General features: G+C 36.4%; 2 pseudogenes; both read left to right on the top strand.

Moving 5' to 3' along the window:
• The first annotated feature begins 2764 nt into the window (after nucleotides 1-2764).
• LOC101586364 lies at nucleotides 2765-2985 on the top strand (annotated as a pseudogene).
• A 3195-nt stretch (nucleotides 2986-6180) lies between these two features.
• Nucleotides 6181-8229, top strand: LOC101582442 (annotated as a pseudogene).
• Nucleotides 8230-12131: the final 3902 nt, after the last annotated feature.

The raw sequence follows: 12131 nt of genomic DNA, 5'->3' as shown, positions 1-12131 counted from the left end.
AAAAAAAAAAAATCTGTCCCCTATTTAAATTTTATACTTGGCAAACATACCTTTGAAAACTGAAAGTAAAGTATTTCCAGTTATACAAACTCAAAATATTCTAATACCTCCAGATGTAGCATATAGGAAATAACAAAGAGGATAGTTCAGAAGGCAAGAGAAGTTGCTGTATGGTCCTGGATAAAGAATAAAGAGCTCTCAAAATGATAGTTATGTAGGACTATATAAAATATATTAGATGAACCCATTTAAAAGGTCATTTAAGATTTCTATGAAACTATATCAATCTTATGTCGGGTTAACACATATTTAGCTTTGATTTGGATTGTTACTGTTTTCTACACACTGAGATGAATCATTTATTTGAACTCACTCTGCTTTTCTGATGTGGGCATTCACAGCTCTAAATTTTCCTCTTAAGAGTACTTTCATTGCTCCCCATAAATTGTGGCACAGTGTACTAACATTATTATTTCATTCTAGGAAATATCTAATTTTTTTCCTTAATTTCTCCTGTGACCCGCTGATCATTCAAGGGTGTATTATTTAATTTCCATATATTTGAATAATTTCTTTTGCTATTGATTTCTAGTTTCACCACAGTAAGATCTGACAATATACATAATTTTTTAAGCCTTATACACGTTTTATAGCTTAGTGTTAATGCATGCATCTAGATATTTCCCCAAAGTCTCATATGATCAAAGGTGGGCTTTTCAGAGGTAGATAAGTCTATAGTATGTGATGCCAGGATTAAGTGTGTGATGCTGGCATCAAGGTGATAACTAAATTAGCCCACTGATTGGCTTGGCATAATTCTGGGACAGAAAGAGGACTTGTGTGTCTCTTGCTGCTTGCTACTTTGCTTCTTCATTACTTTGCTGCCTTTTGCCTGGTGGGAACTGTTTCTCCTGTGTGATGCCACTCTGCCTTGGAGCTAGCCAACTATGAAGTGAAACTTTTATGAACTGTGAGCTGAATAAACTTCTCCTTCTTTAACTTTGGGTGTCATGTGTTTTGTCCCAGCAATAAGAAAAAGAAACTAAGACAACTACATGTGACCTATCTTCATGAAAGTTCTACGTGCTGCTGAGAAGAATGTGTATTCTGTTGTTAGATGGAACAGTCTGTACATTTATATTAGGTATATTTGTTCAAAGGTTTTGTTCAACTCTGACATTTCTTTGTTCATTTTTTTTGGTATCTGATGTTTTTCTTAAAAATTGTACTATTGATGTCCCTATTATAATTGCACTACTGTTTAACTGATCTTTTATGTCCAGTGGTCTTTGTTCATGAAGTTGGCTGTGCATGTATTTGCTGCATATATAGTTGTTATATTTTCCTAATAAATAATTCTCTTCACCAGTATGCAGTGATTTTCTGTGCCTCTTCTGATTTGCCTTGGCTTGAGGTTCATTTTGTCTGAAAATAGGATTGCTGCTCCTGCTTGTTTTTGGCTTCCTGTTGCATAGAACATTGTTTTCCAACCTCTGATTTTTAGTCTATGAATTTCTTTCTGGTTTAAATGTTTTTTATCTACAGCATACAACTGGGTTTTGTCTTTTAATCCAATAGGCCAGTCTGTGTCTTTCGATTGGGAAATTAATACCATTCACATTGAGAGTGGTTAATGAAAGGTACTCACTTATTCCTATTATTGCATTATTTCCTTATTGTTGATTCATTTTTTTTTCCTTTTTTTGCTTAACAGCTTACCCTACCTGGTATATTATTTCATCAGACTATTTTTTGGCACTATTGCCACTACTGGCATTGTTGTCTCTTTTCTAGGATATCCTTGAGAATTTTTAAGAGTGCAGGTTTGGCATCATTAATTTCTTACGGTGTTCTTTCTCATGAAAATAATTTATTTCTCTCTCAACCTTGACAGTTTTTTTGCGTTCAGTCTGGGTTGGAAGATGTTTTCTTCTTGGGTTTGAAACACATCACTTCAAACTCTCTTGTTCTTTAACATTTGTGTTAAGAAGTCTGCAGTAATCCTGTTTTCTTTTATAAGCAATTTGTTGCTTTTCTCTAATACCGTTAACATTCTTTGCATTAGACTTCTGGGATTTTAAAAATGGTGCGTCATAGAGGTTTTGTCTTTTAATGATAGTACTTTACCTGTATGTTAAATTCTTTCCTCATATTTAGAAAGTTTTGTGTTACTATTTCTGTATTTCTGTTTTTTTTAAATACTACTTGTACTACCTTCTGATTTTTCAATAATTCCACTTAGTCTTTGTATCATCTAGCAGCTATTGAATGCATTTTAAGTGTTCTCTTGTTTTACAGTATCTGAGTATATTGTCACTTGCATCAGCCATATATGCTACTTCCTGACATTCTGTCATCGTATTGGTCAGTTCTTCTGCCTATACTTTCAAAAAGAATGTCTATTTAGTACATTTTCATAGGCTCTAATTCCTCACTACACTGGTGATTCATGTGTTCTATCATTTTGTTTAGTTCAGCTAGCTTTTCTTCAGTGTCTTCTATAAGTTCACTGATCTTTTTGTTTATGAGGCCCATTATTTGTTTAGGTGCATCATCTTTGAGCTAGCCAAGCACTTTACTGATCTATTTTATTTTTTATTTGTGACATATGTCAGCTGTCTGACTTTTGTTTTCTCCTCATCAATGCTCGATGGATCAGCTTTGGCAGAGTAAGGAGTTTTGGGAGGCATTTTGTTTTCTTGTCTACTCATTTTTATAATTATAATTATTATTATTGGCTTCTGGCTTGAAGGTCAGGGACAAGATGGTGCCACTGGTACAGATCCCTTCGCTCATCAAGCTCTGCCGCTACTCCACTCTGGTTGTCGGCATCACCTACGGAACCAAGCGCTAGAGTTACCTGAAGCCTCAGGCAGAGGAAGAGAGGAGGGTAGCTGCAGAGGAGAAGAGGCAGGATGAGCTGAAACGGATCAAGAGGGAACTGGCTGAAGCCTGGGATGGCAGCATACTGAAGTGAGAGATTCCAGCAGTTTGTATTGTGCCAGCTCCAGCAGATGAATAAAGCTTTTGAGTTATTAAAAAATATATTATTATTGGCGGTGAGCTATGCAAGTTTGTTACCCCTCTCTCTCTTTTGTTAGTATGGAGGCTTTGTTGCTAGTATAGAGATTTCTTTAGTTAGTGCTTGATTCTCACTGATGCACCAAGTGTGGATAACTGTAGACCTTAATCTCTGTCCCAAGATTTGGATGAGTAGGGTAGGGTGTAACCTTCCAAGGACATTAGTTCTCTGGAAACAAACTACAGTACTCTTATGACACAAAGACAAACCTAATATTAACATACAGTAAAAAGAAGTTGCTATTACCAGCAACAAAACCAGCAACAAAAAAAGAGGTAAAGACAAACCCAATATTGATATACTATAGGAACAAATAAAAACTACCACTCTACCACCTTTAACTGTCTTACTTTTCTCATTGGAGACAAAATACCCAACACCTAAAGTTAAAGGAGGAAAGGTTTATTTTGGCTCACAGTTTATAGAGGTTTCAGTCTGTAACTGGCAGGCTCCAAGGCTAGGTGGCACAGCAGAGAGGCATCACAGAGTAGGCAAGAGGCAGCAGAAAACAAGCAGCAGGAGCAGCAGCAACAAGTTATTTGTGTTTTGAATGGATGGCTTTTTTCCAGGGTCTGCAGTATTAGAATTCACCATTTATGAGGGAAGAATAGTAAGTCACTGCTAAGATCTATTTTGTTTCCACACTGATGCTTTTGTGTGTGAATGCACAGTTCCACCTCACTTTTCCCACTGGGCATCGTTGGCCAATGGTTTTCACATAGGCCTGTAGTCATGTGTACAGCTCTCATTTTCCATGTTCTTCTGTGTATCACAAGTCACAGCTTTTCCACTTTAGTTTTGTGGCCTGTGAGTTTGTGAAGTACCCTCACCCTGCTCCACAGGTCCCTCTGTCCATACTTCTGAGGCTATGGCAACTATCTAAGCAGCTGTGTCAGCTGTGACAGCTTCCCTTACATGGAAGTCGGCATCAGCTTTCTAGACTGATTTGTTCTTGTTTTGTGCTCTTCTCTGTAGTTTCTAGTTTTCATGTCAGCCCCTCATAGTTCCCAGATATCTACTTTTTTTTTTTTCTCTTCACCAAGTTGTTATTTTCCAGGTGTTTAGATTCCAGGTCCCAGAAATGTTGTGTTTTGCTGTTGGTCTCTGCTCCCCCAGCCCCATGCAAGCATTCTGATGCCTTAACATGCATTGTGAGGCTTCAGAGCACAGAAATAGTAGCACTGGGCCAATTACGTAGATTCCTAAAGTATATATAAGAAAGACTTTTTTCTGGGCCTGGTACTGCATGCCTATAATCCGAGCACTTGTGACAGTGATACGAGAAGAACACCACAAGTTCAAGGCTAGTCTGGGATGCATAATGAGTTTAAGGACAGCCTGAGCTACACAGTGAGACTCTGTCTCAAAAAATTTAAAAAGGGATTTTAAAATCTAAGTATTATTTTAAAATACTTACTGATTTTAAAAAATTACAACATGAATACACATTTGTAGCAATGTATAGCAGTTTCAAATTGCACTAGTTAAAATTTGAAAGTCCAACTTCTCACCTTTTCTCAGTTGACTTGTTGGATGAAAAAAAAGCCCTTCTAGATATTTTCTGACACTATAACACACACAAAAGAAATCCAGGTGTCAGCGGGATTGGTTCCTTCTGAGGACTCTAAGAAAGACTCCACATATCTCATCTAGCTCCTGGTGGTTTTCTGGCAATCTGTAGCATAGATGTGCCAACCCAATTTCTGCTTTCATCTTTACCATACACTTTTCCTGTGTACATGTCTTCAAATTTCTTTTTCTTTCTTTCTTTCCTTTCTTTTGTACTTTCTTCTTTCTTCTTCCTCCTTCTCCTTCTTCCTCCTCTCCTTTCAATACTGGGAACTGAATGCAGTGTTTTTGCATACTAGACAAATAATTTACCACTGACCTACACCTCCAGCCTCTCTTTAAAATATTTGTTTATTTATTTATTTTGACACAGGATCTTACTATGTAGCTCAGGCTGGCCTAGAACTCATTATGTAGCCTAGGCTTGCCCCTAACCTGTGGCAATCCTCCTGTTTCACCCACCCAAGTGCTGAGGTTCACAGACATGTGCCCATAAACCTGGCTTCTAAAATATATTTTTACTTTGAGACAATCTTACTAAGTTGCTCAGGCTGCCATCAAACTAGCATTCTTCCTGTGTCCATTTCCAGAAAAGCTAGAAGGTAGGTATCAAAACACTTGACACAAATTTCCTCTTTTTTATAAGAACACAATCATATTGGATTATCCTAAGGAACTCATCTTAAGTATTTACATTTCTAAAAACTTTATTTCCTAATAAGGTTATATGCTGAAGTACCAGAATTTTGTGGGGAACATAATTCAACATAAAATATTAGACAAAACTTTTATTTATTTACTTTTTGTGATACCAGGGATTGAACTCAGGACCCTGCGCTTGCCAGGCAAGTGATTATTCTACTGAGCTATCTCCCTGGCCCAAAGATAAAACTTTAAATGAACTGTCTTAGACATGTTTAAAAAGAATCATCCCAATGGCACAACTCTATAACTCAGGCCACAGGCAAGAGAGGTATGAGTTCAAGATCAACCTGGCACTCATAATAAGTAAGTGAGTGTAGTAGCAAATACCTGTAATCCCAACACTAAAGCAGGAGGATTGTAAATTCAAGACCAGTCTGAACAACTTAGCAACTCAATAAAACCCTGTATAAAAAGATAAGTAACTAAATAAATGCTTTAAAAATTACAGTAACTTGTCACAATATATTATGAAATTAGAGGAAAGATGCAGGAAAAGTAGGGGATAGTAATAAAGAAGCAAAACATAAAAAGGAACCAATAGAATATCTTGAGCTGAAAAATACAACAGTCAAAAAACCAAATAAAACAAATCAAAACAAAAACCTTAGTAGAGACAGTTTAATAGCAGATTTTAGTAGGCATAAGAAACAAATGCTGACCCTGAAGATAGGTTGAATAAGATTATCCTGAGGAGCAGAAATAAAAAGTAAAGAAAAATGAACAAGTTAGGTGAGGTAGTATATGCCTGTAATCCCAGCACTCTGGGATTCTGAGGCAGAAGGATAGCAAGTTTGAGTTTGATCAATATTTTTTTTAAAAATGAGATGGCTCTGGTAGGTATTGCTGCAGCTGGAGTGTCCACCTCCACAGCTACCTCCAGTGGGATCCAGGTGAAGAGGAAGTGGAAGTGGTGCCGCCTTGGCCTTTGCCTTAGTCTTCTGATGACACTCAAGGGGAAGCACAGGTCATGGGTGCTACATGTGTGCTTTCAGAGCAATAGTGCGAGGAAACTTAAGTGGAATGGTAGATGGTCTCATCCCTATGACACTAACTCCAGTGATCCAGAGAATGGGGATCATAAATTGCATAGTAAACCTTGTAAACTTTATAAGCATTCAAGTACTTCCCCACATGTTGCTAAAGGAGGAGTGGACAACACCAAAAGGATTCTACATGTCACTAGAGGGACATGAGAGATGAAGAGACAGGTGAAGGTCAAGTGACAGATCATGAGATTCATCTGATTAAAGGACAGAATCTCAACTTACTCCTTGTATTAGAAATATTACTTCTCCAACATGGCAGCACCAGGTTCAAAGAGAAAAAGATCAGAATTCATTCCTCTCATTCAAGCAATCCTCATCCCCAAAAAGCATCTGCAAATGGTTCAATCACCAGTGCTGGGAGGAGCTGCAGAAACAGTAGTCAGTCAAGTTCAGATGGCAGCTGCAGACAATTGTGGAAATGTATTTGTATGTGAAAATGCAAAAGAAGGAGTTTGAACTGTAACAATGTCAGTATAAGTGACATTAATAGTGGATAACACTAGATTTGTTGCAGAATCATCCATTTTTACTGCACAGCCACACAGTGTTGGGCAGGATGTCTGCATCTGGCCAAGAACGTAATTTTATTTTATTTTTTTGGCGGAATAGGGGATTGAACTCAGATCCTTGTGTTTGCCAGTCAAGCGCTTATCCTACTGAGCCATCTCCCCGGCCCCGAGAACGTAATTTTACATATTCCAATGAGAAAGGAGAGTATGAGGTAGCAGAAGGAATCGATTTCACTGTATTTTCAGCTATCCTGGATTAATGTAAAATAGGAATAATTCATTGTCTAAATGGACATATCTATTCTTTTTTTGTACTTGGTGCAGGGTCTCATTATGCAGCTGGTACAGGACTCACAGTGATCCTTTTCTCTCAGCCTCTCCAGCACTGGGATTATAGGTATATGGCACCATACCTAGTCCCTGAGGGGCTGGGCCAGTGCAGCGTGTGGTGCCGGGGATTGAACCCAGGTCCTTGTGCTTTCTAGGCAGGTGCTTAGACTGCTGAGCTATCTCTGTGACCCGGTATATCTATTCTTTTTTTTTTTTTTTTGGCGGAACCGGGGATTGAACTCAGATCCTTGTGTTTGCCAGTCAAGCGCTTATCCTACTGAGCTATCTCCCTGGCCCCAAGTATATCTATTCTTGAGCTGAGAGAAACATGGGATTATCTCTGTATCTCTTTTGAATATAGTACTACTGAATGTAGGGATCTGTTCCCTGATGTGTATGAGTCAAATGATGGTGTTTGTAGGTAATCTGAATTTTATCTGGAAGAAATGCTCTTTCCTGTCATGGTAGTTAGTTTCCAGAGTGGGGAATGAGAATGCCATATAGTAGTGCTTAAAGATGATGATTTAGTTGACTGGGATGAAGAGTATCCATGACAGATGGGAGAATATTCCCAAATTATTATAAAACAAAATTGTATAATTTTTCAAGTACACTGAAAATAGAAATGTGACCAAATCAGTTTTGAAGGAAAGAGGTCTTAAAAAGATTATATTGTGAATAGAAGGTTATCCTACCTACAAAGAAAAAAGTAAAGTAAAGGCCTTGGGGCTACCCAGAAGTCATTTACAGCTATGTCCAAAGACCCTTTATTCAAATGTCGTGGGAGAAAGAAGGGTCAATGTGTACACTTTCAGTGTGCGAAGAGTAAATATATCACTAACCTGGCAGCAACTTCTGCAGACAACATCGAGGACCAGCTGGTAGTCATGCACCCAACTCCAAAGGTGGTTAAACTGGATATTCTCCCCGTTCATCGCCCTCTGGCAACAATGACCTCAATCCTGATGTGCAGAATCCAGTGCTGTGATGCTGTTGTTGAAACCACAGCATGCTACTCTTGACAGTCTCATTTCACACTGCAAGGTCACTCTCCTTTATCATGAGATGAACATGTTTAGGATAATGCAGTGTAGGTTTTTTTAAAAACCAAAGGTAGCTGAATGATTTTTTAAAAATCGGTACAACTCTAGTATCCTGAGATTCCAATTATAAAAATGTATTTGTTTACCAGTAGGTTTGTGAAAATGGTTCTTTGTACGGGGCACAGTCCTTTTTTACACATGTAGGTCTTTTCGAAAGTGGTGGAAATTGGTAAGTGGGGTTCTTTCAATAAAGACTGATAATTCGTATTTCAGATAAAATGCAGAATATTATATAGTTGTACTTTATAAATGATAGTTAAATGGAACTGTTCAAGCCATTTTATAGTTGTGATGTATAACTTACAAAAGTGCTTCTATCAAAGCATTCCTTCAGTAAAATGTGTATTTTGCTGCCCATGGTGAACAAAATACTATTTATCTTGAACTTATTTGAATGATTAGGATGAGATTTAGTGTTCATATCTTACTGGTTCACTTATCTCCAATGCCATTTCACCTTTGAGAGTGAGTCACATATAGGAGTATGAACTTCAGAGGTGGTTTTATTACCCAGTCTGTCTTACCCTTAATCTGTTCACAGATTCTTATTTACTAATTTTTTTCTTCAGCTTAATGAGATAGGAAAATTAAATATTTGCTCTTCATTTATAATTTTAGTGCTGCAAAAGCAAAATTAAAAAGAACTAAGCTACCAGTCATATTAGTCATCAACCAGCACATAAAGATAATACATTATCAGTATCAAGAGGAAAAGAAAAAAAAAGAGAGGAGCAGGAAGAATATAGAAATAATGACCAAAAGTTCCTAGATTTGATGAAAGACATGACCATACCATACATATCCAAGAACCTTGACAAGATAAATTAAAAAAGATCTACATTATTGTTTTTAGCCTTTTGGTGGAGATCATAGAGACCCACACTAAGGAAGATTATAATGAAATTGAAAAAAAAAAAAAAAAAAAAAAGATCTTGTTACATACAAGGGATACTCAGTGCAATTATCAGTGAATTGCTGGAGGCTTAAAAGAGGTTGTATCTTTAAGGCAGGATGTATATTTAAAATGCTGAAATAGGAAACCTATTATCTAAGAATTCTATACCCAGCAAAACTATCCTTCAAGAAACACAGGATAAATTAAGACAAACAAAAGCTAAGAGAGGAGCCTGGGAAGACAACTTGGAAGCATAAGCACCTACCTGGCAAACACAGGGACCCAAGTTTGATCACTGGCCCCACATGCTGTGCCATTCACTGATCCCGGGGCACAGTGGCACATGTCTGCAATCCCAACACTAAGACAGGAGGATCACTGCAAGTTTGAGACTGGCCTGGGGGCTACAAAAAGTGAGCATAGAACTGGCCCACACTGAATGGCAAGACTCTGTCTCAAAAAAAAAAAAAAAAAAAAAGCAAACCTAAGAGAATTTGTCTCTAGTACATCTTCATAAACAAGTTACAAAGAGTTACAAACACTAAAGAAAATTCTTCTAGTTGATATGTTAGGAATCTAGATGGTACTCAAATATACATAACTAGGAGTCCCAAAATATATGAAGCAAACATTAACTGATTTGATGGGAGAAGTACTTTTGTAATAATAATTATTTTTTATCCCTGATCAAACCCAGGATCAAACTCAGGACCTTGTACTTGCAAGGCCAGTGCTTAAGCCACTGAACTGTATATCCAGCCCCTGTGACAGTAATTCTTTCATATCTTACTATGATGATTAATTTGATGTTGGCTTGACTATAAGACATGGAGTGTCCAGATATTTGGTCAAATATTATTCTGAATCTGACTGAAAGATTGATTTGGAATGAGATTAACATTCAAATTAGTAGACTAAGGAATACTGTATTCCATAATGTGACGGCTCCCATCCAATCAGATGAAGGCATAAATAGAACAAAAAGGCTGACCCTCCTGCAAATAGGAAGGGAACTCCTCCCACCTCACAGCTTGGAATGAGACATCCATCTTTTTCTGCCTTTGAGCTGAAACTGAACCGTTGGCTTTTCTTTGGTTTTGAGGCTGGTGGCTTTTTGACTGGAACTACACCATTGGTTCCACTAGGCCTCCTGCTTATCAAACACAGATCTCAGGAATTTTAGTCATAAAAATTGTGCTAATTCCTTAAAATAAATCTCTATATATCTATGTTACCTATAGCTTGTGTTTTTCAGAAAACTGTAATACATCCACTTTCACTAATCAATGAAACTAGACAGAAATAAAGAAATAAAAACTTAACACTATAAGTCAATTGTACCTCAAATATATGTACAGAACACCCAACAAAAGAATAATATAAACTATTCTCAAAAACACATGGAACTTTCTTCAGAATAGACCATATTTTAGGACATAAAAGAATTCTTAATAAACTTAAAAATACTACAATCTTACTGAGTATCTTTTCTAACCACAGAAGAGTGAAAAAAATCACTAACAGAAGAAAAATTAGAAATATTCAAGTATTCATAAATTAATTTCTCAAACAACCAGTGATCACAAAAGAACTCAACTAAGAAAATAAGAATATACCTGGAAAAGAATGAGAATATAAACAGAACATATGAAAATGTATGAGATGCAGCAAGAGCTGTGCTCAGAGAAATATATAGCTATAAACACTTTCATTAAAAAAGAAAATTTAAATCAAACTTTACACATTAAAGAGCTAATGTGTAAGAAGAGGAGAAAAACTAGCAGCAAGAAGGAAACTCAAAGCCAGCAGAAACAAAGAAATCATAAAAATTGGAGCAGAGATAAATAAAATAGAAAATAGCAAAACAATAAAATACTGGTATAACCAAAGGTTGGCTATAAAAAAATCAACAAAACTGTGAAGGCTTTAAACTGACAAAAAGCAAAAAAGAGAAAATGCAAGTACATAAAATGAGAAAGTAAAGACATCATTATTGTACTTGTACAATACAGAAACATATACATTAAATAATAGATGAAATAAGTGACTCAAGGGAAAATACCAATAAGCCTTTAACAAGTAAAAGAATGAATTAGTAATAAATAATCTTCCAATAAAGAAAATTCCAGAATAAGATAATTTCACTGATGAATTCTGCTTAACATTTAAAGAAGAATTAACACCAATCCTAGTAAAAATCTTTTTGAAAATTGGAGACATATTTAATAACCCTGATTTTAAAAAGCTATGCAAAAATACTACATAAGAAGAAAATAACAGACCAATATCCTTTATGAATATAAAAAGGAAAATCCTCAATAAAATACTAGGAAACTGAATCCAACAACAAACGAAAAGGATTATACACCATGACCAATTGGGATTTATCGCAGGAATGCAAGAGTGGTTCAACACAGGAAAACCAATTGAAGTCATACAGAATATCAACAGAATGAAGAAGGAAAACCTACATGATCATCTCAATAGATTCAGACAGGCATTTGACAAAATTCATCACCCTTTCATGCTAAAAACAGTCAGCAAATGGCATAGTAGGAAATTTGGTTTACATGATAAAAAGTATTTATGAAAAATCCACAGCTAACATCATAATAGTGAAAAATCAAAAGCTTTTCCCCTAAGAGCAGAAACAATACAAGGATGGCAGATTTAATCACAGCTATTCAACAGTACAGTGAAAGTCCTAGCCAGAGAAACTTGGCAAGAAAAAGAAAAAGATTGTCATTCAATTAGAAAAGAAAAATCAAACTGTCTAAAGTTGCAGATGTCATGATTGTACATATAGAAAATCCTAAGGAATACAAAACAATCTGCTACTGCTTATATATGAATCTAGCAAAGCTGCAGGAAAAAGTCAGTGCACAAAATGCA

Source organism: Octodon degus, unplaced genomic scaffold, assembly GCF_000260255.1.
Source record: "Octodon degus isolate 3935 unplaced genomic scaffold, OctDeg1.0 scaffold00045, whole genome shotgun sequence".
NCBI lineage: Eukaryota > Metazoa > Chordata > Mammalia > Rodentia > Octodontidae > Octodon > Octodon degus.
This window is presented reverse-complemented; position numbering and strand designations above follow the sequence as displayed.